This window comes from Oryx dammah, unplaced genomic scaffold, assembly GCF_014754425.2.
Source record: "Oryx dammah isolate SB20612 unplaced genomic scaffold, SCBI_Odam_1.1 HiC_scaffold_26, whole genome shotgun sequence".
Taxonomy (NCBI): Eukaryota; Metazoa; Chordata; class Mammalia; order Artiodactyla; family Bovidae; genus Oryx; species Oryx dammah.
In genome coordinates, this window is record NW_024070210.1 from 13750667 (window position 1) to 13774386 (window position 23720).

The following is a 23720-nucleotide window of genomic DNA, read 5'->3' on the forward strand; positions in this document are numbered from 1 at the left end:
GCTGCGGCTGCGGCTGGGTGATTAATTCCACTTACCCTTCCTGCACATCCCAAACCAGGCATTGTTATCCTCGTCCTCGAGGTGGGAAACAGGCACAGAGATTTCATCTCTTGCGCAAGGTCACACGGCCAGCACACACAGGAGCTTGTGTTTGAACCCACTTTAGTTCAACTCCAGAACGCCAGTTCTCATCCCCTGTGCTGTCCAGGCAGCACTGGAGGCAGAACTGATGAAAGAGACGGAAGCAGGTCGTGCTGTGAATACCTGGTCTCTGAGGCTGTGTCCATAAAGCCCTCGTAATGAGGCACCAGGAGAAACTCATCCTCTGTTCCACCGCCGACACCGAGTGGAACAGAGATCAGGAGACAAACACCTTCTTCGCTCCACTTTCTACCCGCCGCCTGCTCAGCTCCCAAGGAGAGCCAGTGCTGACATCCCTCTGCCAGACCCTGCCCCAGGGGACCCGTGAGCCCCAGCATCCAATGGGTCGGTTATGCCAGCTGCCGAGAGGGTAAGAGGCAGGGCCCTCAATGGCACCAGCCAGCGTGCCCTCCGCGTGGCACCCTCAGCACCTGCTCTCCACGCCCACGGCATGCACACTACTACTGATCCCATGCTCGGCTTCTGCAGTCACTCTGGCTTCAGGACTGCAGGGCCCTGCAGCCTCGGGAACAGATGTTCCCCTCGCACATGGCTGGACTTGGATCTCGGCAGTGATGGACAAGCATCATTGGCCAGGGTGGACGGGCAGCTGCAGAGAATGAGAAGGCGGCCCCAGCGCCCACCCGGAGCCCATCTCCATTGGCAGCACAGTTGCTGCCTCCCTTCCAAGGGAAGAGAAGGCGAGGGCCCCTCAGACAGCTGTGCACGCCCAGCCTGCCCCCTCCTCACCAGTTCCCCCACAAAGCACCCACAAAGCAGCAGAGGCACAGCCCCCCTGCAAACACTGCCCTGCATGGCCCTGCTGTCTCTCTCCCCTCCAGTCCCCGCTCACCAAACATCTAGCGCTTATTCTGCTTGGATGGAATGACCCTTCTATTGCTGCACGGTCATCACTGTTGTGTGGATTTATACTTGTGGTTTCAAGAAAGACAAGGAGCATGTTGCCAAAAGGGCACGGCGAACAATGCTCCAGCACGTGCGGTGTCCTTCCTGAATGGAAGGACTACACCTGATTTTTCTTTTCTTTCTTTCTACATGTACTGTATTTTCCTTGTGCTACTTACAATGCTTTTTTTAAATTCACATCAAGTTAATTGGCATCTCGTGTCTGTGGGCCCTCCTTTGGATGTTGAGAATGAGGTCCCCTCAGTAGGTCATTTGTAATGACAAACCCTATGTACCAGGGATGACCTAGGGAGGGCGGTACCCTTGGGCCTGAAGCAAGACTTAATTAGAAGGTATCAGAAGAGAGTATAAAACAGGAGAGACTTGGAGACCCATGAGGACAAGCTGGCTGGGCTAGGGTTAGAATCTGCATGTGCTATTTGGGGTCTTAAATGCATTTTTTTCCTTTGGCTTCCTCTGAATGCACTCAAAATCTTGAATCTCTGCATCTTTGGGCTGCATCGAGAAGGACTAAGGAAGATGTTTGCCTGCACTGGGACCTAACCTTTAAAGGGAGGAATAGCACATCCCTGGGATCAGTGTTTCAGTGACCACAGGGAACCCCTCTCCCACCAAGACAACTGAAACTCGGGAGCCCTTGAGCCCCATCCTTCCCCACCTGCAAGGCCCTCCTGACAATGCTGACATTTTTGCTTTTGTTTTCATAAGGATTATGAAACTAGGATGGTTTTAATAAGCAATGTGATTCATTTATGTGAGTACACATATACATATTCCCCACCGCCTCCATCTCCAAGCCCTAAAACACACACACACACTCACAAGATTCATTCAATCCAGCTGACCATTCTCTCCCCCTCAGAAGTATTCAGTCATCAAAAAGCAGGGCTCACTCAGTGAACCCCTCTAGAGGGGCATCCTCCACCCGGTTGTCTGTGACTGTCACCCCTTTGACTGCCACAGACCCGAGGTCAGCACTCTACAACCTGTCACCTAGTTTTGTTAATGGCACACAGCCCTGTCCATTCATCTACGAATGGCAGCTTTCATACCATGACAGGAGAGGTGAGTATTTGCAACAGAGATTGTAATGCCTGCAAAGCCAAAAACAGCATCTGGCCTTTTACAAGTATGCCATCTTTTGACATAGACCAAGATGTGCCTGGTACTTCCTGGAGTCACGTGCTGAACACCCCTTAGAGAAATCTAGGCAGGGGCTACCCAGGGCAGAGCCAGGCTCAGACGGAACACTCACAGCTCAGGACCCCCCAGACCCCTCCCAGCACATCTACCTACATGCCCAGCACCCTTATCCGGGCTACCAGAGGCAGTGATCTTGACAGAGAAAACTAAGGCGTGTGGCGTCAGGCTGACTTGGGAATCAAAAACCAAGGCTTCTGGTATTATATTTCCTCATCTGCAAACTGCTGTTCATGATATAGAATTTCTCTAATAGGAACACCGTGAGAATCAAATTAGGAACTGCAAGTTACGTGTTGAGCAAAATACCTGCTACACAGCAAGCCTTCAACAAGTGTCAGCTCCTAGCTAAGGCGGTGGTGGAAGAATCAGTAAGAGTTGCATCATCAGCCTACAGGGCTTCACTCTGCTGAAAGCACCGTCCACTTCCTACCCTGCTGAAAACGTGGACATCAAAGGCAAGACCCCAGAATGTTGGGAGCCAGGGTGAGGAACTCCGCCCATGGCAAAGGTCATGAGGAAGGAAGCTTGGCATACGCAAAGGCGTGATCAAGCCTCAGGAAACCCCCTGTTCCCGAGCATCTACCCCCAAAACCAGAGTACTTTACGGGGAGCTCTCCCCCATAACCATTTCTCTCAGAGAAGGAGTCAACTTGCAGCTCCAGTTAATAAAAATTCCTGGGCGTGACAAGAGTGTTTCAGCTTACGAACTCTGAAGGTTCTCTGGCCTGCCTGATCAGGCTCGTCCGGCCGCATGTGATTGTTTACAGCCTCCCAACTGTGCGAGGCACGGGATGTTTTAAAACTTTCTAAATACAGACTCTTTTGAGAAGTTAGAAGATCATTAGTATAGTATAGTGGGTTGATTAGAAATTATATTGGTGAAGGGTTTCATTTGTCGTGCCAATAATTACTGCTAATTCCCTGCCCTGGGTGTGACAAGGATGTCTCAGGTCAAACCTCTCTGCTGACAGACTAGCTCGTGTGACAACCTCTCAACCATAAACAGAGAGTTTGGAGTATTAGCATAGGGCTTTTTTCATTGATGAGTCAATGATTGCCGCCAGGCCTCCATATCCTTAGGCACCTGGGAATATATTAATCAATGTATTTGGAATATAGAAAAGGAAATATAGTTTTTTGATGTTAGCAATACTAGACTTTTTGAGTTAATGGATTTTCTCTTTTGTTATAGATCACTGTACTTTGTTATAAATCACTGTGTCCTCGCTATGTAAAATGTAACTTTATCACTATCTTAAGACTAAATAGATCTTAAGGGGAGCATTGGTGAAAGGATTTTCATTTGCTGGGCTGATGTTTGCTGCTAAATCTCCATATTCCCTGTCCTTATAATGAATATAACTAACATATAGGAGAAATAAGTATTAACTTTTAAGCATATAGGAGAAATAAGTATTAACCTTTAAGATTAATCATGTTAACCTTGGGTTAAATAAATTCCTTTCTTGATTGTAACTCACTACACCCTCACCCTATAGGAATGTAACTTTATTTGGAGGGTGGTGCCTGGTTTAAGAAAAAACACCCTTGGAAAAAATAAGTTTTCGGTTATCAGAAAGAAAGGATCATAAAATCCCTAAGATCTTTTTTTATACATTTATGTGAAGCACCTGATTTTGATAAAGGTCAGGACTCTGTGACTCTGTATTCATCCCTATGTGTAACAAAAGGTATATAAGCAAACCCCAAAATAAATCGGATCAGTTTCCAGAAAGACTGATACCCCCATGTCACTTCTCTCTTGCTCCCCATTTCTCCGGCTGAATTCCAAGTTATTCAGTCTCTTTTTCTCCACTAATTTTCCTACTACGCTATCCGTTTCTAATCTCTCTATATATCTGTAATTAAATATGTATTTTTCCAAGGACGCCGACTCCGTCCCCACCTTCGAACCACCCTGGATCCACCGGGGCTGGGCCCTGGCCCCAGAAGGATGCCACTCACAGCCTAGCACCTGGAACACACAGCGGGCTTGCAAGCTTCCTTCGGCTGCTGGATGCTGGCAGCAAGGTGCTAATTCTCTGGAATGATTCCAATAGGAGATTCTTCAGGAACATCCAGTCTCCTAATTGCACAGCCCACATGCATGCACACACGCATACAGAACAAGGAAGATTTAGGACATCTTCAACTTCCTATGTGGTCGTTATGAATGGACAGGCTAGAATTATACCTCATTTTGCTATTTCCTCATGTCTTAGGAATGAAGCTTTAATTTTTTTTTTTTTAATTTTAATTGAGTGTGTTTGTAGACTGGCCTGTATGTGGGGAGCCAAGATACTGGCCACAAATTGGCAGACACCTCATCCTTCAGACTCGTCTAGGACCTCTAGGACAGATAACCCCACAGGAGGAGACAGGCTGCTCTAAAGAGGCAGGGGGGTGAGTAGGATGCAGCAAGAAACGCAGGTCCTGGAGATGCCCAGATCAGAGAAGTTCCTAAATCCTTTGCTCCTTGAGAAGATTTACAGAGTTGCCTAATTTTCTGCAAAACTTCCCCTTTCTTTAATGCCACCTTCATTTTGCTCATTAGCTATGAACACATTTTTTACATCCTGCTGGCTGCCGTCTATGGGGTCGGTCGCACAGAGTTGGACACGACTGAAGTGACTTAGCAGCAGCAGCAGCAATCTCCCCTTTTAAAAAAAAAGAGTTATTGGCCAAACAAACCTGTGTATCACTTTAATCCAACTGAGGGCTGGGAAACAGAACTCTGCCGCTACATTTTCTCAGGTCTGAGAAACTCTTAGTCATAAAAGTCATCACTGATTTAATAACAGTTCTTGGTGGAGGAGGGGAGCAAAACAGCACATGTAAAGTTTACATACGGACTGCAAGACATGACATGATTGCAGATACTTTAAAATGGGGGGAGAGTCAGAATGGAGGAGGAACTGAGAAAAAATTAACACCTACAATAGTTACCATTTACTCGATCCCCAGGTTGGGAAAATCCCCTGGAGAAGGGAACAGCTACCCACTCCAGTGTTCTGGCCTGGAGAATTCCATGAACTGTATAGTCCATGGGGTCGCAAAGAGTTGGACACAACTGAGTGGCTTTGACTTCCACTTTCATTGAGCAGCTTCTATATTTCAAGGACTGTATGAGCTTCTTTTCCTGTTAGCTCACTGAATCCTTACCCCTTTGTAAAATAGATATCGTTATCCCATTTTACTAGTGGTAAAGAACCCTCTGGACATGACTCAGTGACTTCACTTTCACTTTTCACTTTCATGCATTGGAGAAGGAAATAGCAACCCACTCCAGTGTTCTTGCCTGGAGAATCCCAGGGACGGGGGAGCCTGGTGGGCTTCTGTCTATGGGGTCATGCAGAGTCGGACACAACTGAAGCGACTTAGCAGCAGCAGCCAGTGCAGGAGACATAAGAGACACAGGTTTGAATCATGAGTTGGGAAGATCTCCTGGAGGAAGCCATGGCAACCCACTCCAGTATTCTTACCTGGAGAATCCCATGGACAGAGGAGCCTGGTGGGCTACAGTCCTTAGGGTTGCAAGCAACTCGGCACATCCCATTTTACAGGTAAAGAAACAAACTTAGAGAGCCTCAATTCCTAGAACTACTAAGCCCCAAAATAGGCAACCCAGAGCAGCACACTCTTTTCCACTTCTCCCCACTCCAAGAATTGGCTCTGGAGTTCTCCCAGAGATCTCAGCCGGAAACCAAATCCCTGAAGTGACACAAGCCTACCCCCTTCTCACGAAAGAAGGAGGCCACACAGTGCAGACAAAAGGCTGGCTGATGCTTGTGCTGCCCCTCCCCTAAGCTCGCCAAAGTCCCCCTGTTCAAGAAGACGTCCACAAAAACGATGACCATCGACACCGGACAGAAAAGGAATGGGAAGGGCAGGCGTCAACCCGGCATGGTAAGAGGGAGGGAAGGAGGTCCCAGCTCCCTCCCTTGTGTGTGAAGGTGGCAGGAGACACACACATACACTCCCACCCCTGCGGAACGCCCTCCCCTTTCTCTGCAAGCGCCCTCTAGTCTCTCGCCTTCCTTGAAGGCGACCTCCCACACCATCCTCAGGAGCGGGGTGGCAGGTCAAGCTGGAAATTAGCTTCAGTTGGTCTCCTAATTGCAGCTGTCAAGCAGGTATCGGATCAATCCAGCCACAGGCAGGCAATGACGGGATCGATCCCAGCAGGGCCGGTGTCTGTAGCCTTTTCTGTGCACACAGCCTGCAGGCAGTACCAGAAGACCTGTGGCCACAGGGTAAGGCCAGTGCTTGAAAGAGGCTTCTGGCTGCCCCTAAGTAACTGAAACAGGAGCACCAGGGACTCACCCTGTCCTCCGACTGCCTGCCCTTGGCCCTGTTCTTGTGCACATTATCATCCTGATTTCCCAGATGAAAAGGAAGTCACCTGCCTGGGGTAAACAGGAAGTGGCAGAGCTTAGACTCAAACCCAGGTCTGTCCGACTCCTAGCCTCTTGCAGTTTAAAGATCACTGATTAAGCACTGACTGTGTACTGCCATGCACCAAGCCCTGGATGAAAATGGATCAAATAGGGTACTTATCACTATGAATCCTCAATCCATGTCTTCACTTCTTCCCACATCTGTCTGTACAACAGGAGTCACTGGACGAGAGTATTTTTAAGGATTCTTGACTCCTTCTCCAGAATATTCCATCTCTGTAGGTTTAAGGAAGTGAAGTGAAGTGAAGTGAATTCGCTCAGTTGTATCTGACTCTTTGCGACGCCATGGACTGTAGCCTACCAGGATCCTCTGTCCATGGGATTTCCCTGGCAAGAGTACTGGAGTGGGGTGCCACTGCCTTCTCCAGGGGATTTTCCCAACCCAGGGATCGAACCTGGGTCTCCCTCATTGTAGGCAGACACTTTACTGTCTGAGCCACCAGGGAAGTCCGGGTTTAAGGTTTAAGGAAGGACCCAGGAAATCATTGCTTTTTAAAGACTCCCCAGGATGGAAGTGGATAAGCTGAGGGAGAAGGGCTTCCCTAGTGGCTCAGTGGTTGAAGAATCCTCCTGCCAATGCTGGAGACATGGGCTCAATCCCTGGTCCGGGAAGATCCCACATGCCGAGCAGCAACTAAGTCCATGTACCACAACGACTGGCCCTGAGCCCTGGATCCTGGGAGCTGCAACTACGGAGCCCATGTGCTGCACCTCCCGAAGCCCGCACAGCCTAGAGCCCGAGCTCCACAAGAAAAGCCACAGCAATGAGAAACCCATGCCCTGCAACTAAAGAGCAGCCCCTGCTCGCCGCAGCCAGAGACAAACCCTCACAGCAGAGAAGACCCAGCACAGCCAGATACATAAGTTTAAAAAAAAGCTGAGTTGGAAATTTCTGTTTTTTACTAATATACAGAAACATATATTTAAATAATGAGATTGTATGGGTGACATTTACTTTGGGGGGGGTGGTCAAGTTATCAAATTAAAATTTTTCTAATTAAGCCAAAGCATCTCCTGGTGACTCCAGGAGTGCAGCCAGGTTTGGGAATCAACACTCCAGAGTGCTGCCTCCAGCATGTTTGGGGTTGCTGCCCTCTTTGATAAGAGATGGCAGTGGAGCAGGAACAAGGTGGCTGATAAGCACATTCACACTAAGATTCTAGAGGCTGAGTAAGACACCACTCTCCCAAGGCACCACCATTTTAAAACAAAACCTTACAAAGAAAGCACTGTTCACCCTCAAAAAATAAATCCCTAATGGTAAAATACAGGCACCATGTGAGGCGGGAGAGTCTCCTGACTTCTTCAAATAGCACAGCAGCTGTGTGCAAGAAAGAATCAGGGCCTAAACAAGCTCCATGAGGCCTCGTCCAGAGCGGAGGGAGGCGCCAGATGCTTCATCACTGACACAAGATGCTGTTTATGCCTCAGCTTTATCGAGTTGCAGTGAGGGTAAGGCCTAGTGATTTATAGGCCAACCACCTGGATGGCAGCTGGGCTGTCTGAGCCTGCTAGCCAGCTCAGGGCTGCCTCCACCAAAACACTTATTCTCCTCAGATCCACCAGCCAAGCCCGGAAACCTCCACTGGGAGCAGGGCACCATGCTGGGAGCAGCCAGAGCGCCCTGAGGCCTTCCATTCGTCAAGGAGATTGAGCTTCCACCCTGCACCCAACCCAAGGCTTGGACCTAGAGATTGCAAAGAAAAAGGCAACCACCCCTATGTCAGGGGCCCTGTGATCTGGCTGGAAAGAGAAGATAAACCCATATGTCAAAGGTGAAAGCAAGACGGGAGGGTGACCAGACTGAGGGATTTCTGGAAACCATAGCTTTCCAGGGCGGATGGAATAATTTAGCAGCAAATAGCCTAGCTGACGGCTAGGCTAACACCTACAGAGGCATTGTTCTAAGCACTTCATATGCATGAATTCATTTAATCCTCAAAGCAACCCTAGAAATATGGGCATCGTGCAAAGAAACTGCACCACAGAGATGTTAACTGACTCACTCAAGTCACAAGTGCTGTAGCTGAAATGGAACTCAAGAGGTACTGCAGAGCAGTGGTGTGCTGGGAAGTCCCTAACAGCCGGCTTTCCCGGGGGGGTGGAGGACTGTTATATATGCTGATTTTCGTGGTGTAAATGCCCCCGCCATGGCCGATTTCAAGCTACCTATGTGATGTCATTGAGCACAGAGCTGGGAAGAGATGGGCAATAGCATTCCATTGTATGGTCTTTCCAGAGAAGGCAATGGCACCCCACTCCAGTACTCTTGCCTGGAAAATCCCATGGATGGAGGAGCCTGGTAGGCTGCAGTCCATGGGGTCACGAAGAGTTGGACACGGCTGAGCGACTTCACTTTCACTTTTCACTTTCATGCATTGGAGAAGGAAATGGCAATCCACTCCAGTATTGCCTGGAGAATCCCAGGGACGGGGCAGCCTGGTGGGCTGCCATCTATGGGGTCGCACAGAGTCAGACACTACTGAAGCAACTTAGCAGCAGCAGCAGCAGTATGGTCTTTCTACCATACAAGTTCAATAGACACAACTTCAAGAGCATAGTAAGAGTCAGATGTAGTAAAATAAAGTGATGAGTTCTTTTCTTTAGTTTTAATAAATCTGTAAGTCATTGAATTTAATTTTTAATCAAGACGTTAATAATTGATTCACAAAGCTCCTAAAATTTGGAAATTGGCTATCATAAGCTGGTGCACACTGACTCAAGCACACTACTGATCCAGAGTTACAACATTATAAAAGACCAAGAAATGCAAGACGGCACAGTCACTGTTCTGGGGGGATTTTACATGGAATATGAATAAGTCGTTATACAGCAACTTCCCACTAGCTATCTATTCTACATATGGAAATGTATATGTTTTAATGCTGCTCTATGACAAACTAGAGGGGTTGAATGGGGTGGGAAGGAGGTTTAAGAGGAAGGGGGACATATGTATACTCATGGCTGATTCACATTGTTGTATGGCAGAACCCAACACAACATTGTAAAGCAATTATCCACCAAATAAAAATTTTAAAAATTAAAAAAAGAATGAGTGGTATGTGGAAGACTGAAGTCAGAAGAAAACTTTTAAACAGACAAAAGTGTTCAAAGATAGAATTGACCTCCTAGGTTTGTACTGAATTCCTGCTCACCAGAGAAATCCCACAAAGGCTAGACAAGTACTAGACAAGTGGATAAAGCATAAGCTCCAGGTTACTGTTAGATTAGTACTTTTCAAACTGAAGTTTGAAACTTCATATTGTGATATTGAGTCATAAAAATGAATTTCGTGAGTTGTAGGGTATTTTTAAATGAAATAAAATAGAAAATATAGGCATATTAAATGTAATTTGACCTTGTACAATGTTTGTTATACATTTATTTAATACGTGTGTGCATATGTACTAACAAGTATATCCATGTATACTGGGACATGTAAAAAACATAAAATTTTAAATTGTTAGTCACGATCAAAGAAGTTTGAAAAGTATTGGAATAAATGATAAGGTCCCTCCTAATCTTAAGATTCTATGATTCCATATCCTGTCAACTATTATTTGATAGCACTTCCTATCTCCCCAAAAGTTTAAGAACAGGGGATGGGGACTGATCACACACATCTCCAGCCCCTGCCCCTGTATCTGACCCACCAAATGTCCTTAAAGACACATTCAGTGAAGGGTCAGTGACGAAAATAAGCATTAAAAATGTTTCCCTCCAGGGCCAGGAGCTCAGTTCAGTTCAGTCAGTGAGTCACTCAGTCATGTCTGACTCTGCAGCCCCATGGACTGCAGTACGCCAGGCTTCCCTGTCCAGGGACAGGAACTCAGTCACGTGCAATCCACTCAGGAAGAATTAAGCCTAAAATAGTACTTTTCAGGACTTCCCTGGTGGTCCAGTGATTAAGAATCCGTCTGCCAATTCAGGGAACATAGGTTCGATCCCTGGTCCAGGAGGATCCCACATGCCACAGGGCAACTAAAGCCAGCCACAGGGCAACTACTCAGCCAGCACTCTGGAGCTGGAGTGTTGCAATTACTGAAGCCTGCACACCCGAGAGTTCAGGCCCCACAACAAGGGAAGCCTCTGCAATGAGAAGCCCAGCCTAGTGCACAGCTGGAGAGGAGCCCCGCCCCGACTAACCACAACTAGAGAACAGCCCTTGCACAGCAATGAGGACCCAGAGCAGCCAATAAGTAAATAAATACATTTTACAAAATTATACTTTTCTATGGCAATCTCTCCCCAGAACTACCATTCTGGTGGTAAAAGTGCCCTGCAGAGCCCATTCTGACCAAGGGAAGCTCCACCAGAATTTATGGGTGGAGACAGGCAGGGGAATGACTTGCGGACAGAGATGAACAAGAGCCTTGTATGGAATGTTTGCCTGGAGCTCCTGCTGCAGGAAGAAGGGTAAACTCACGCCCAGGGCTGAGGAGAGAAGGGTGGCCAGGAGTGAGGAGGTAACAGAGAGAGCTGAGGAGAGGAGAAAGCAGGCAAGACTTTGGTTAGTCAAGAGAAGCCGCATGGTGACAGAAGATGAGAGTGCCCAGGACTGGGTACCTGAGACAAACTGCTTGCTTTCTGTCCATTTTCCCCTCTAAAAGCCTCCCTGGTGGCTCAGATGGTACCGCGTCTGCCTGCAATGCAGGAGACCCAGGTTCGATCCCTGGGTCAAGAAGACCCCCTGGAGAAGGAAATGGCAATCCACTCCAGTGCTCTTGCCTGGAAAATTCCATGGACAGAGGAGCCTGGTGGGCTACCATACACGGGGTCGCAAAGAGTCGGACACAACTGAGCGACTTCACTTTCCCCCTCTAAATTCTGAATTCTCTGAATACCAGACTCACTGGCTGGTCTGTCCCTGTCACCACTTCAGAAAGCAATAAATCATTTGTTCACTCAACAGGTGAGTTTATGAAGGTGGGACCTATTATAACAGAATCCTACCGCGTATTCATACAGGACTGCCTCTCATTTTGAAAATTGTTAACAGGTTTCAGCTCCTTATAATCCTGGTGCTGGGCAAGGACCAGAATTCATTCAACACATGTGTCTGAGACCCAACTATGTCCCAGCTGCATTTCTAGGTTGCCAGGTATTACCAGCCACGCCCAGGTCTTGGCAGGATGGCCATGGGCTTCTCCTGTTTACAAAACTGAATCCAACAGGCCAGTTTGCTCAAACACAAAGTAGAACGCTCATCTGCCAATCTATATAGAGAATTGATGGTAGAACTTTGAGAGCAGGAGGGAATGTGTTTCACCTTTCCCATCCCTGCTCTCCCAGCTCCCAGCAAAGTGCTGAATAAGACAGAAAGCACTGGCTATCAGGGCAAGAGCTGAGTTAAAGATGCTTTGCAAAAAGGTGCTAGAAGGCAGATCAAGGAGCACCACACACATATGCATCCTGCCTGCAGAGAATTTTCAGAAGACAACTGGGAGGCACCGGCTGCAGGAGGTAGAACAGAGCAAACCTCCCCAGCCCAGGGCTCGAGAGGCTGGGTGGCTCCACAGGAAGAGGGCAGGTTTGGAAGTCAAAGAAGCCAGTTCTCAGCTTTTGATTTTGTCCATCACTGACTCGATGGACATGAGTTTGAGCAAACTCCGCTAGTTGATGATGGACAGGGAGGCCTGGTGTGCTGCAGTCCATGGGGTCACAAAGAGTCGGACACGACTGAGAGACTGAAATGAACTGAACTGAACCGGGAAAGTTCCTGACCTTCCCTGAGACTTGATTTTGTTGCCTGTAAAACAGAGCTATCATCATCTACCATCCAGAACATTTTAAGGAGTCATGAATATAAGTGCCAAACATATAGCAGACATGCAATGCTAGTTGATATAAACATTGAGAACTGGGTGGCAGCTGTGTTCCTCACTCCCAGCCACACCGACACAGGAGAGAGCCTCTTGGGGCAAGCTGCTGGCACCCCTTCACCTGGGCAACCAGTCTCAGTGACAGATACACTGACGTGGCTTTTTCTGAACCCCAAATACCTAAGGTTATTCCCCATCTTGCTTCATATCTCAGAATCATAGCAAAAGTGAAACTAATAAAAAAAATGGACAAATGTCTAGTCTCACCAGGTTTACATGTTTTTCAAATATTCTGTCTACTTATATTAAAATTAGAAGAAAAAAAAAAAGCCCTTATGGAGATAAGGCTGGAGATCAACAGCAAGTAGAAGTAAGAAGAGAAAAAAATATTTGTCCCATAAAGAATTACTTAGAAAAACTGAGTTCAGCAAGACTGTAAATCAATATACAAATATCAATTGTATTTCTATATACTTGCAATGAACAATCTAAACTGAAATTAAGAACAACACGATTTACTAACAATAGCAAAGAGAATTAAATACTTTGGAATAAAGTTAACAAAAAAAGTACAAGCTTATATTCTGAAAACTACAAAACATTGTTGAAATCAAAGACGTAAAAAATAGAAAACCATCCCATGTTCATGGATCAGAAGATTAATATTGTTAAGATGGCAGTACACCTTGAAAGTATGTATTGATTTTATATATCAAAATCTCTACTGCCTTTTTGCAGAAATTGACAAACTCATCCTAAAATTCATATGGAAATTCAAGGGATCCAGAATAGCCAAAATGATCCTGCAAAAGAACTAAGTTGAAGGACTTATACTTCCCAATTTCAAAAGTTATTTCAAAACTATAGTAATTAAGACAGTATGGCACTGCCATAACCATAAATATATAGATCAATGAAACAAAAATGAGTTCCAGAATTCAGTTTTTTATGTCAAGCATATAGGCTTGCAATTAATGTTAATTATTTGTAAGTCCTCTTTCTACCATCAACCTGGGGTACTTTGGTCCTTATGTGAAGTTCTTCCAATGCACTCAACCAGGGCAACTTTATTTAAAATGAAACTGAAATTCCCTCAAAGTGAGGGAATTCAAAGTGATTTGATATTCTTCTTATGAAATGGAAAAGCAGCAAGGAAATCAAATAGAGCAAAACACACCACGGAATAGGCACCCCGAGCCAATGCTATGAGGGGTCACACTAACTTCCATCACACAAAAGAAGTAAGACGCAAGCCAACCCATTGTTCAGAATCGCCAACATAGTTTCTAGGACACGGGTCAAAAGTCTGGACCTCCTAAAACTCAGAAACACAGCCCCCCAGTTTATGCTTCTAAATCAGTTTGGATTACTTCAGCTGCAAGAGAAGCAATATGACCAACAGTGGCTTGAACTATAGAGACAAATATTACTTCCTATATAAGGAGTAGCTGAGAAGGCAATGGCACCCCACTCCAGCACTCTTTTGTTAACTTTATCCCATGGACAGAGGAGGCTGGTAGGCTGCAGTCCATGGGGTTGCTAACAGTCAGACACGACTGAGTGACTTTACTTTCACTTTTCACTTTCATGCATTGGAGAAGGAAATGGCAACCCACTCCAGTGTTCTTGCCTGGAGAATCCCAGGGACAGGGGAGCCTGGTGGGCTGCCGTCTATGGGGTCGCACAGAGTCGGACATGACTGAAGCAACTTAGCAGAAGCAGCAGCAGATAAGAAGTAGAGGTAGGTGGTTCCAGGGTAAGTACCCCAGCTTGCCCATATCTTTGGGACCTAGTTCCATCAATCCTCTGCCATTCTCCTTGTATTAATATTACATTCCCCTCATTAATTGTACCATGGCTCCCATATTCCAGCCATCTTATCATCACACAATGGTGTCCAAAACACTATTCAAGAAAGAGAGCAGCAGCATAAACAGCTCATACAACTCAACATTTAAAAAAAAAAAAGCCTGATCAAAAAACAGACAGAAGAATTGAATTTTTTCAAAGAGGGAATGCAGATGGAAAACAGGCCTATGAAAAGATGCCCAATGTCGCTAATTATCAGGGAAATGCAAATCAAAACCACAATGAGGTATCATCTCACACTTTTCAGAATAGATATCATCAAAAGAACACAAATAACATATGTTGACAAGGATGTGGATAAACGGGAACCCTCACATATTGTTGATGGGAAGATAAATTAGGACCACCATTATGAAAAACAATACAGATGTTTCTCAAAAGACTAAAATTAGAAATATCATATGACCCAGCAGTTCCACTCCTGGTTATATATCCTCCAAAAACCAAAACCACTAATTTGAAATGTTACATGAATCCCAATGTTCACAGTAGCATTATTTACAATTGTCAGGATATGGAAGCAACCTACATGTCCCTCAACAGATTAGATAAAAAAAGATGTGATAGAAACACACAGACAATGGAATACTACTACTCAGCCATGAAAACAAGAATGAAATTTCGCCATTTGCAGCAACACATATAGACTTTGAGGGCATTATGCTAAGTGAAATAAATCACTTATACGTGAAATTTTTAACATGCAACAAACTAGTGGATTTAAAAATAAAAGAAGCAGACTCACGGGTATAGAAAACAAACCAGTGGTTACCAGTGGTGGGGGGGTAGAGGGGAGGTGGGGAGGGGCAACATAGGGGTAGGGGATTAATAGGTACCTCAATAACCTGCAATCCAAGGATACTTTGTACAACATGGGGAATTATAGCCAATATTTTGAAATAACTATAAATGTACAATAATCTTTAAAATATATAAACAATAATTTCTTTTAAAAAGAGAGCAGCACAAATGGCTTTTTCCTTCCATACTTCTCACTTATCAGGAAGGAAACACCTTTCCCAGAAGCCCTCAAAAGTCTTACTGTTGCAGCTCATTGGCCAAAACTTAGTCACAGTCACCTTAGACCACCAGACGAGGAGAACTGAAGTTAACCTACCCTGATCCCATGTTAACCGCCTTCCCAGATTTAGTTGGCCTGGCTTGCTCCAGGAGAAGGCTCAGAGCACCACTCCCTCCAACTCATCTCCTGACATGACTGCATCAGTTCAGCCTCCTTGAAGGTGAGGGCCAGGCTCTGCTGTGGCCCCAGCAGCCCTGGATCCCAGGACTGGCCCCTCGGGGGCTGCGGAGACGGTGCCACTGTTTGTGTTTGTGTGCTATGTGATGACATCAGAGGTTTCTCTTGCTACGGGCTGTGAGCAAAAAGAACTGGAAAGCACCTGCCTTTTCTCACCTTCCTCATCCAAATGAGCCATAGGGACATATACTGAAAAAGGTTCCAGACCACCCACGGGGAGTACACAGTGAGAGACACACACAGACAGGCAGCTATGGGTCTCTCCCCACACCCGTATGTTCATGTAATTACAGGCTTCCTTCACAGAGCGTTAAGTTCACTGAGAAAAATTGATCCGTTCTCTTGTTTCTTGCTTGTTTTTAAACCCTCTTGACCTGTCTCAGCAGGCGGCCCCTGGCCCTTGCAGCCTCCTGGAGAAGTGTGGAGGGGGGTACGAAACCTGGCTGGCAGCCAAGGTCAAGGCCCGCTTACAAATCATGCTCTGGCCGGGCTGGAGGCAAATTTCCACCTGGTACTCAGAGAACTGAAGCCTTTAGATTAATCCTGGATCTGTCAGCTTCCATCGTGTTCATGCAAGAAAGGTGGCAGCCTGGAGGGGGGCCGTGAACCAGGTTCTGATTCGACTCACACTTGCCCTTTTTTCTGCCCCACTCGCTGCCTTTTCCCACATGCCTGGTTCCCCCCACCCACCCACCCACCCCCACACACACACTTCTTGACTCTTGGGATACCCTTCCCCACTTCTCTGATCTCCTCCCGTCTCTTTAGCAATCTCCCTTCTCTGCAATTCCCAGATGGATGGGAGTCTGAGCTTGGGGGTCTACCAGCTGGGGGCTCAAGTCTTGGGTGCACCGCTGCTGGTTGGGTTTCCTAGACAAAGTCACCTGGCCTCCCTGTGACTTGGCCTCCCTTATGTAGAAACCAGGATGATAATGTCTCCCTGCTGCTGTGAAGATGACAAGAAACATTGATGGGTAACATGTTCCCAGCACTTACCGAGGGCAGTCACCCTTCTGGATTTACAGATTATCCCCACAGACATGGAAAAGGCTTACAGCAGTATCTGGGATACGTAGGTGCACAATGAGAGCTAGCCATGGCTAAAACAGTGTAATTAGAGGTCCCATTCCCCTCCCCAACCCCAGCCCACCACATGGGCACTTGGGGATTCATTCATTCATTCTTTCAACAGTCAATTGGTGCTCTTCCACTCTTGGGGTGGCCCAGAGCTGAATACGGGAAACATGGCACCATACCAGAGTTTGCAGACCAGCCAAGGATCCCCCTTCTCTTGCTGGGCTCACTGACGACTCTTAAGGCCTCATCAGAATTAGAGTATGCTGATGGAGCTGTATTATTGCTCAGACTGACAATATTTTGAAAACTGCCTCTCCAAACAAGCAGCAGCACAGGCCACTCTCCACAGCTGCTGCTGCTGCTGCTAAGTCGCTTCAGTCATGTTCGACTCTGCGTGACCCCATAGACGGCAGCCCACCGGGCACCCCCATCCCTGGGATTCTCCAGGCAAGAACACTGGAGTGGGTTGCCATTTCCTTCTCCAATGCATCAAAGTGAAAAGTGAAAGTGAAGTCGCTCAGTCGTGTCCGACTCCTAGCGACCTCATGGACTGCAGCCTACCAGGCTCCTCTGTCCATGGGATTTTCCAGGCAAGAGCACTGGAATGGGGTGCCATTGCCTTCTCCGACTCTCCATGGAGCTGGCAGTAAATCCTGTTGGGGGCACCCCGGACCTGTGGGAGGCACAGCATGGGATTTCTTCACCCCCATTCACCACACAGAGCCTCTCTCCTATATCTCAAGTCGAGAAGGAGAAATGAAAGCCACGGGGAGAGGAGGTCCTCAGCAGGACAGACAACACTGGGCTAGATGGGAAACAGCCCAAGAGTGAGAACTCACTGCCACTTCCCTGTGGCTTCATAAGAGTCCCCCCAGGTCCCTGTGTGCTAATCCCTAAAATGGGTACAGCAGTCTCCCTGACCTCTCTCCTGAAACACTGTGACTGTTCAATGAAACATCAGGTAAAGAAAGGCTACGAAATGCCCAATGTACAGTGTCCATAAAAGGGATGAGCATTATTCATGTTGCTTTTCAACACAAGGCAGGTGAGTTGAGAACAGAGATTGCAGACCATGTCCCCATCCAGCTCTCAGCTGTGTTAGGCTTGGCCATCCTCTGGGTGGTGTGTTTTTTAAATGTGGGTTTGTGGCCAGCATTTAAAATCCAGCACATTTCACATAAAAATCCAGATTTCTGGCTCATTCTAAAAATTGGAAGATCCAGCAACAATTAGCCACAACTAAACAGCATCGGCCCTTTCAGCCACACACACACCTGCACCCCTGTCACTCACTCACCTTAGTAGCCTGGGCCCTGTGTTTGAGATTCCACTGGCAGGACCTTAAGCTCTGAAGACGAGCAAGTGGTGGTGGTGGTTTAGTCGCTCAGTCGATCCCATGGACTGTAGCCCGCCATGGGGTCCTCTGTCCATGGGCTTCTCCAGGCAAGAATACTGGAGTGGGTTGCCATTTCCTATTCTAGGGGATCTTCCTAACTCAGGATTTGAACCCAAGTCTCTTGCATTGCAGGCAGATTCTTTACCACTGAGTCATCAGGGAATCCCTAAGATGAGCAGAATGAAAGCTAATTTCAGCTAAGTTACTTTACATCTCACGTGACCCAGAGAATTCCTTCACCACTCTAAGCCTCAGTTTGCTATTCTGTTAAATAAGCATTCATTTATTCAACAAATATTTCTTGAGCACCTATCCTAGGCCAGGCAATTCAGCAAACAAGATAGATGAAGCAGACACTTCAGTTACATCCGACTCTTTGTGAGCCCATGGACTACCGTACGCCAGGCCTCCCTGTCCATCACCAACTCCCAGAGTTTACTCAGACTCATGTCCATTGAGTCAGTGATGCCACCCAACCATCTCATTCTCTGTCATCCCCTTTTCCTCCCATCTTCAATCCTTCCCAGCATCAGGGTCTTTTCTAATGAGTCAGTTTTTCGAATCAGGTGGACAAAGCAGACACTAAAAATGAGTGAAAATAATAATAAGATAACTGTGTGATTATGATCAGTGCTAGGAAAGAAGTAAAAACACTGTGAGGTTCTAGAGGATGGCTGGTGGGGGTTCAGGTGTAGGGCCCCTTAGTTAAGGTGCTCAGGAAAGGTCTTACCAAGGAGCTGGAGGAAAATGACTGCTCTCACCCCCAGTTTGGGGGGATTAAATGTGAGGCATTTAAACATCTTGTGAAAACACTGCTAGTGGGGTGGGGGTGGAGTATAGGGAGTTGGTGGGCAACCCTGTTTGCCCAAGCTGGGTCCCTTAAGAAGGAAGAAAGGGAGGATGTGGGAGGGGCAGCTCCCAGAAGCAGGTGGGACCTCCCCACCCCCACCCACCAGCCCCTCTCTTCCAGTGTGCTCCTTTCAAAGCCTCTGCAATTATCCTGTCTATAAATACAGCCTGCCAGCAGAGAGGGGCAGAGACACAGGCAGGAGGAATTAACCCTTGAGTGGGCCTCCCCCAACTCCCATCCCCTGCCAGGTTTCTCCTCCCCGTGTCTCCCCCTCCACCCCAGAACCCCTTCCTACCAGCAGCTGAATCAATGTTTGCCTTGAACACGCAGTCGTCTCACTGTGAGCCTGAGGGATTTAGAGGCGGCAATGGGCAACAGCCTATTCCGGGTGGTGTTTATCCTCCAAGCCTGCAGCACTCAGTGTCAGCTCGCCCACCAGCCGTCCGCTCCTCCTTTCAGACACCCAGGGCAGGGCCTCCTAGCAGCCTCTTTCAAAGGGCATATCTGTCTCCAGCCTCACTCTCCCCTAGGAAGGGGAACTGGTTGCTGCAGGCCTAGGATTGAGTTACACTGAAAGCAAGTCTGTGTTTCAATAAAGAGCCATGGTTAGAGTTCGTATTTGTCCACAGGGACACATGAGGTGCCCCTTCGCCCTGGCTCCCAGATCACTGGCCTTCTCTGGGTTTCTAGAGCATCACAGCTTCCTTTTACCTCAGGGCACTTCTGTTCCCAATGTCGACAAAAGCAGCCCACTATGTCCAGGGAACATCTCTTCATCTGTCAGATCACAGAAGCCTGCCCAGGTACCCCAACTCTAGCAAACTCCCTTATACAGCTTGTTGTGCCTTATGACTCTCTGTCCATTCCCCTCTACCCTGTCTGGAGAGTTATGTATCTGCTGACACTCACTGTTGTATGCCTACACCAAGCATAATCCCTAGAACCTGGTTGGTACTTAAACATCAATGAATAAGTCAGTGATTGATTGAATGAATGAATGAATGCTCAGTCGTGGGTTAACACCATGGGATGTGCAGAACCACCAGAAAACTCCTCTAGGATGTATGCATGGGGTCTCCAGGGTGATACGTGTCTGTTCAATGCTGCCCTCAGCACCCTGCCTAGTGCCTGGCCCATGTTACATGCTCAGTGAACCCCTGGTGATGGAGGTGAGTCAATGAGAATTCCTGCCACCAAGGAGCCCCTGTTTAGGTGTGACCAGCCCAGTGAAGGGCTTCTCAGCAACACTGCAGCACAATTCAGAAACTTCCTTTTGGCAGCAAACCTACAATGATCATTAGAAAGTAAGTTGTAAAGCTGGTATTTTAGAAAACCACCCAATTAATTTTAACAGTTGATAAGAAAGGAATCCACAGGTAAGTCGTGATCTGCATGGGAATGACGTTCCCAAGCAGTAAGTGGTGTAATGGAGGAAGATGGCTAGTGCTGGCCAGAACAGTCAAGGCAGACTAGCCGTGGACCAGAGTTGTATTAGGCAGGGTCAGGGCGGCGGGGAGGTGTGCGGTGGGGAGGCAGTGGGGTTGTTCATTACTCTAGTCAACAAGTCTTAAAAATGAGAAAACACAGGGAAAGCTCCAAGAGCAGTGCCTGTTCCAAGGGAGGGACCTGAGTCACTTCCATAGACCCAATGTCCATTAGCTATTGTATGAAGAAGCTGATGACTGTGGGCATAACCAGAGTAGAGGAGATAAGATCCCAGCTCTCCCGGAAATCTCATTCTAGCAGAAGGACAAGTAAATAAATTAACTTCAGGAGAGGAGAATCCTTTTAAAGAAAACAATTGCAGAGGCCAGCTTTATGCAGGGTGGTCAGGAAATCCTCTGCGAGCTGATGAGGTGAGAGTGGAGGCAAGGATGAGGCAGCCACTGAAGAAGCAGGTGGGGTTTCGGGGGGCAGTGCGGGGATGGGGGTGCCATCAGGACAAGGAACTAGCCGGGCTGCTCATGCAAAGGCACTGGCTAGCTGGAAGAGTGAGATGGACTCTAGAAACACAAAGACCAGAATGATGGACCTGGTCGAGAGCGTGATGTAAAGAAGGACCCACGGTCTCTCATGGTTCCTGTTACAGACTGAAGGTTGGTGCCACCCACTGCCCCCCAGCTGGTTACCATAGTGGGGCTTCCCATGGCAGAGCGAACTGAGGGAAGTTCAGTTCAGTTCAGTCGCCCAGTCGTGTCCAACTCTTTGTGACCCCATGAATCGCAGCACGCCAGGCCTCCCTGTCCATCACCAACTCCTGGAGTTCACTCAGACTCACGTCCATCAAGTCAGTGATGCCATCCAGCCATCTCATCCTCTGTCGTCCCCTTCTCCTCCTGCCCCCAATCCCTCCCAGCATCAGAGTCTTTTCCAATGAGTCAACTCTTCCCATGAGGTGGCCAAAGTACTGGAGTTTCAGCTTTAGCATCATTCCTTCCAAAGAAATCCCAGGGCTGATCTCCTTCAGAATGGACTGGTTGGATCTCCTTGCAGTCCAAGGGACTCTCAAGAGTCTTCTCCAACACCATAGTTCAAAAGCATCAATTCTTCGATGCTCAGCCTTCTTCACAGTCCAACTTCACTTCCATACATGACCACAGGAAAAACCATAGCCTTGACTAGACGGACCTTAGTCAGCAAAGTAATGTCTCTGCTTTTGAGTATACTATCTAGGTTGGTCATAACTTTTCTTCCAAGGAGTAAGCATCTTTTAATTTCATGGCTGCCGTCACCATCTGCAGTGATTTTGGAGCCCCGAAAAATAAAGTCTGACACTGTTTCCACTGTTTCCCCGTCTATTTCCCATGAAGTGATGGGACTGGATGCCATGATCTTCGTTTTCTGAACTGAGGGAAAGGTAGGCACAATTCACCGCTTTCTTCATTGCTTCAAGCTTTTTAAGAACTTTCAACATGCTAATGGCTCTTCAAGATAGGGATGTGGATGCAGTGTTTTCCAAGCTTATTTGACAAGGGAGGGAATGCCCCTCAAAGAACTGTGCTCTGAGGAAGCCTTTTCTGGAAAGGCTGCACTAGACACCGGAAGGACACCCTTCCTGGCCCTCCTGTTGGAGGCAAGATGCTCATGAACTTCTGAACCAAAATCTGACAAAATCCCCTCTCTGGGAGGGGTCAGACACAGGAGGGAAGGAATAAAGGTTGTCCTCAATAAACTTAGCTCCTCAGCCCTCCTTCCAGCAACCCCCGACTCTGCCTCTTCAGCTGGCTCACTCACCCTCCCATTCAGAAAGAACTTCTGTTGTTCCAGGCCCAGGCAAGCACACAGTCACAGAACAGAGCCTCAGTCCCAGCTGCCCCATCTCCTTTGGCCTCTTCCTTCTCTGTGTGGTTACTTGGCTCCCCAACCATTGAATTCTGCTTCCCCTGATACTTCCCTGGTGACTTAGACAGTAAAGATTCTGTCTACAGTGCAGGAGACCAGGGTTCGATCCCTGGGTCCAGAAGATCCCTAGAAAAGAGAATGGCTATCCACTCCAGTATTCTTGCCTGGAGAATTCCATGGACAGAGGAGCCTGGTGGGCTACAGTCCATGGGGTCGCAAAGAGTCAGACACAACTGAGCGACTAACGCTTTCACTACTATCATACACCCTACACTCACCTCTGTGGTTTCCCCAATGTCACACACTCCCTTGCCTCCTGCATCCATCAGACATTCTCCATAGCCGCCAGCCAGACCAAACAGCCCTAATCTGGAAACACTCTGACGTCAGCCCACACAGCTGCTCCCTATTGGAGTATGGTGGTGGGTCTTCAAGCCTCAACCAATGGGTTACTCACATCAATTACAAAGACACCAACCAGCCTCCAATAAGATCCGTTAGTAAAAGGGAGACTCATTGTAAAAGATTCTGATGCTGGGAGGGATTAGAAGCAGGAGGAGAAGGGGACGACAGAGGATGAGATGGCTGGATGGCATCACTGACTCGATGGACGTGAGTCTGAGTGAACTCCGGGAGTTGGTGATGGACAGGGAGGCCTGGTGTGCTGCGATTCATGGGGTCGCAATGAGTCAGACACAACTGAGCAACTGAACTGAACTTCCACTGGGCAGAAAACTATCAGTTTCAGCCGAAAAATTTGGCAAGTCTTGGATAAGTTAGTGGCTAAGCTATAGACCTCTGCTTTATTGTCCAAGGAATTACTCACCACAACCATCAACCGTATACTTTACCTGTCATTTACAACCTTTGTGCCATTAGGGTGGAGCAGTCAGTTTAAACAAACAAACAAGGAACAAAATCAGAGAGGGCTTTTACTTCTGGGCAAGAAGGAACAAGACAATGGGCAAGAAGCTTCCATTGTGGCTCAGACAGCAAATAGTCTACCTGCAATGCAGGAGACCCTGGTTTGATCCCAGGGGTCAGGAAGATCCCCTGGAAAAGGGAATGGCAACTCACTCCAGGATTCTTGCCTGGAAAGTCCCATGGATGGAGGAACCTGGTGGGCTACAGCCCATCCAGTCGCAAAGAGTCAGGCATGACTGAGTGAGACTTTCACTTTTCACTTTCAAGAAGGAATAACAGAGCCTAGAGTTACTCTCATGCCTTAAGCAACTTGAAAAACCAGACAAAAAGTAGGAACAGAGGTTTTCAGAGATTAGATAACAGGCAACACGGGACTGTGATCACTGAGCAAAGAAAAACAAGCCAGAGGAACCCTCCTATCACACCAGCCTACTTTACTGCGGAGAGGGAGTTT

General features: G+C 47.4%; 1 pseudogene; it reads left to right on the forward strand.

Annotated features, from left to right (window-relative positions):
- Window positions 1–299: 299 nt before the first annotated feature.
- The window catches only part of LOC120853607, a 46984-nt pseudogene continuing 23563 nt past the window's right edge, over window positions 300–23720 (forward strand).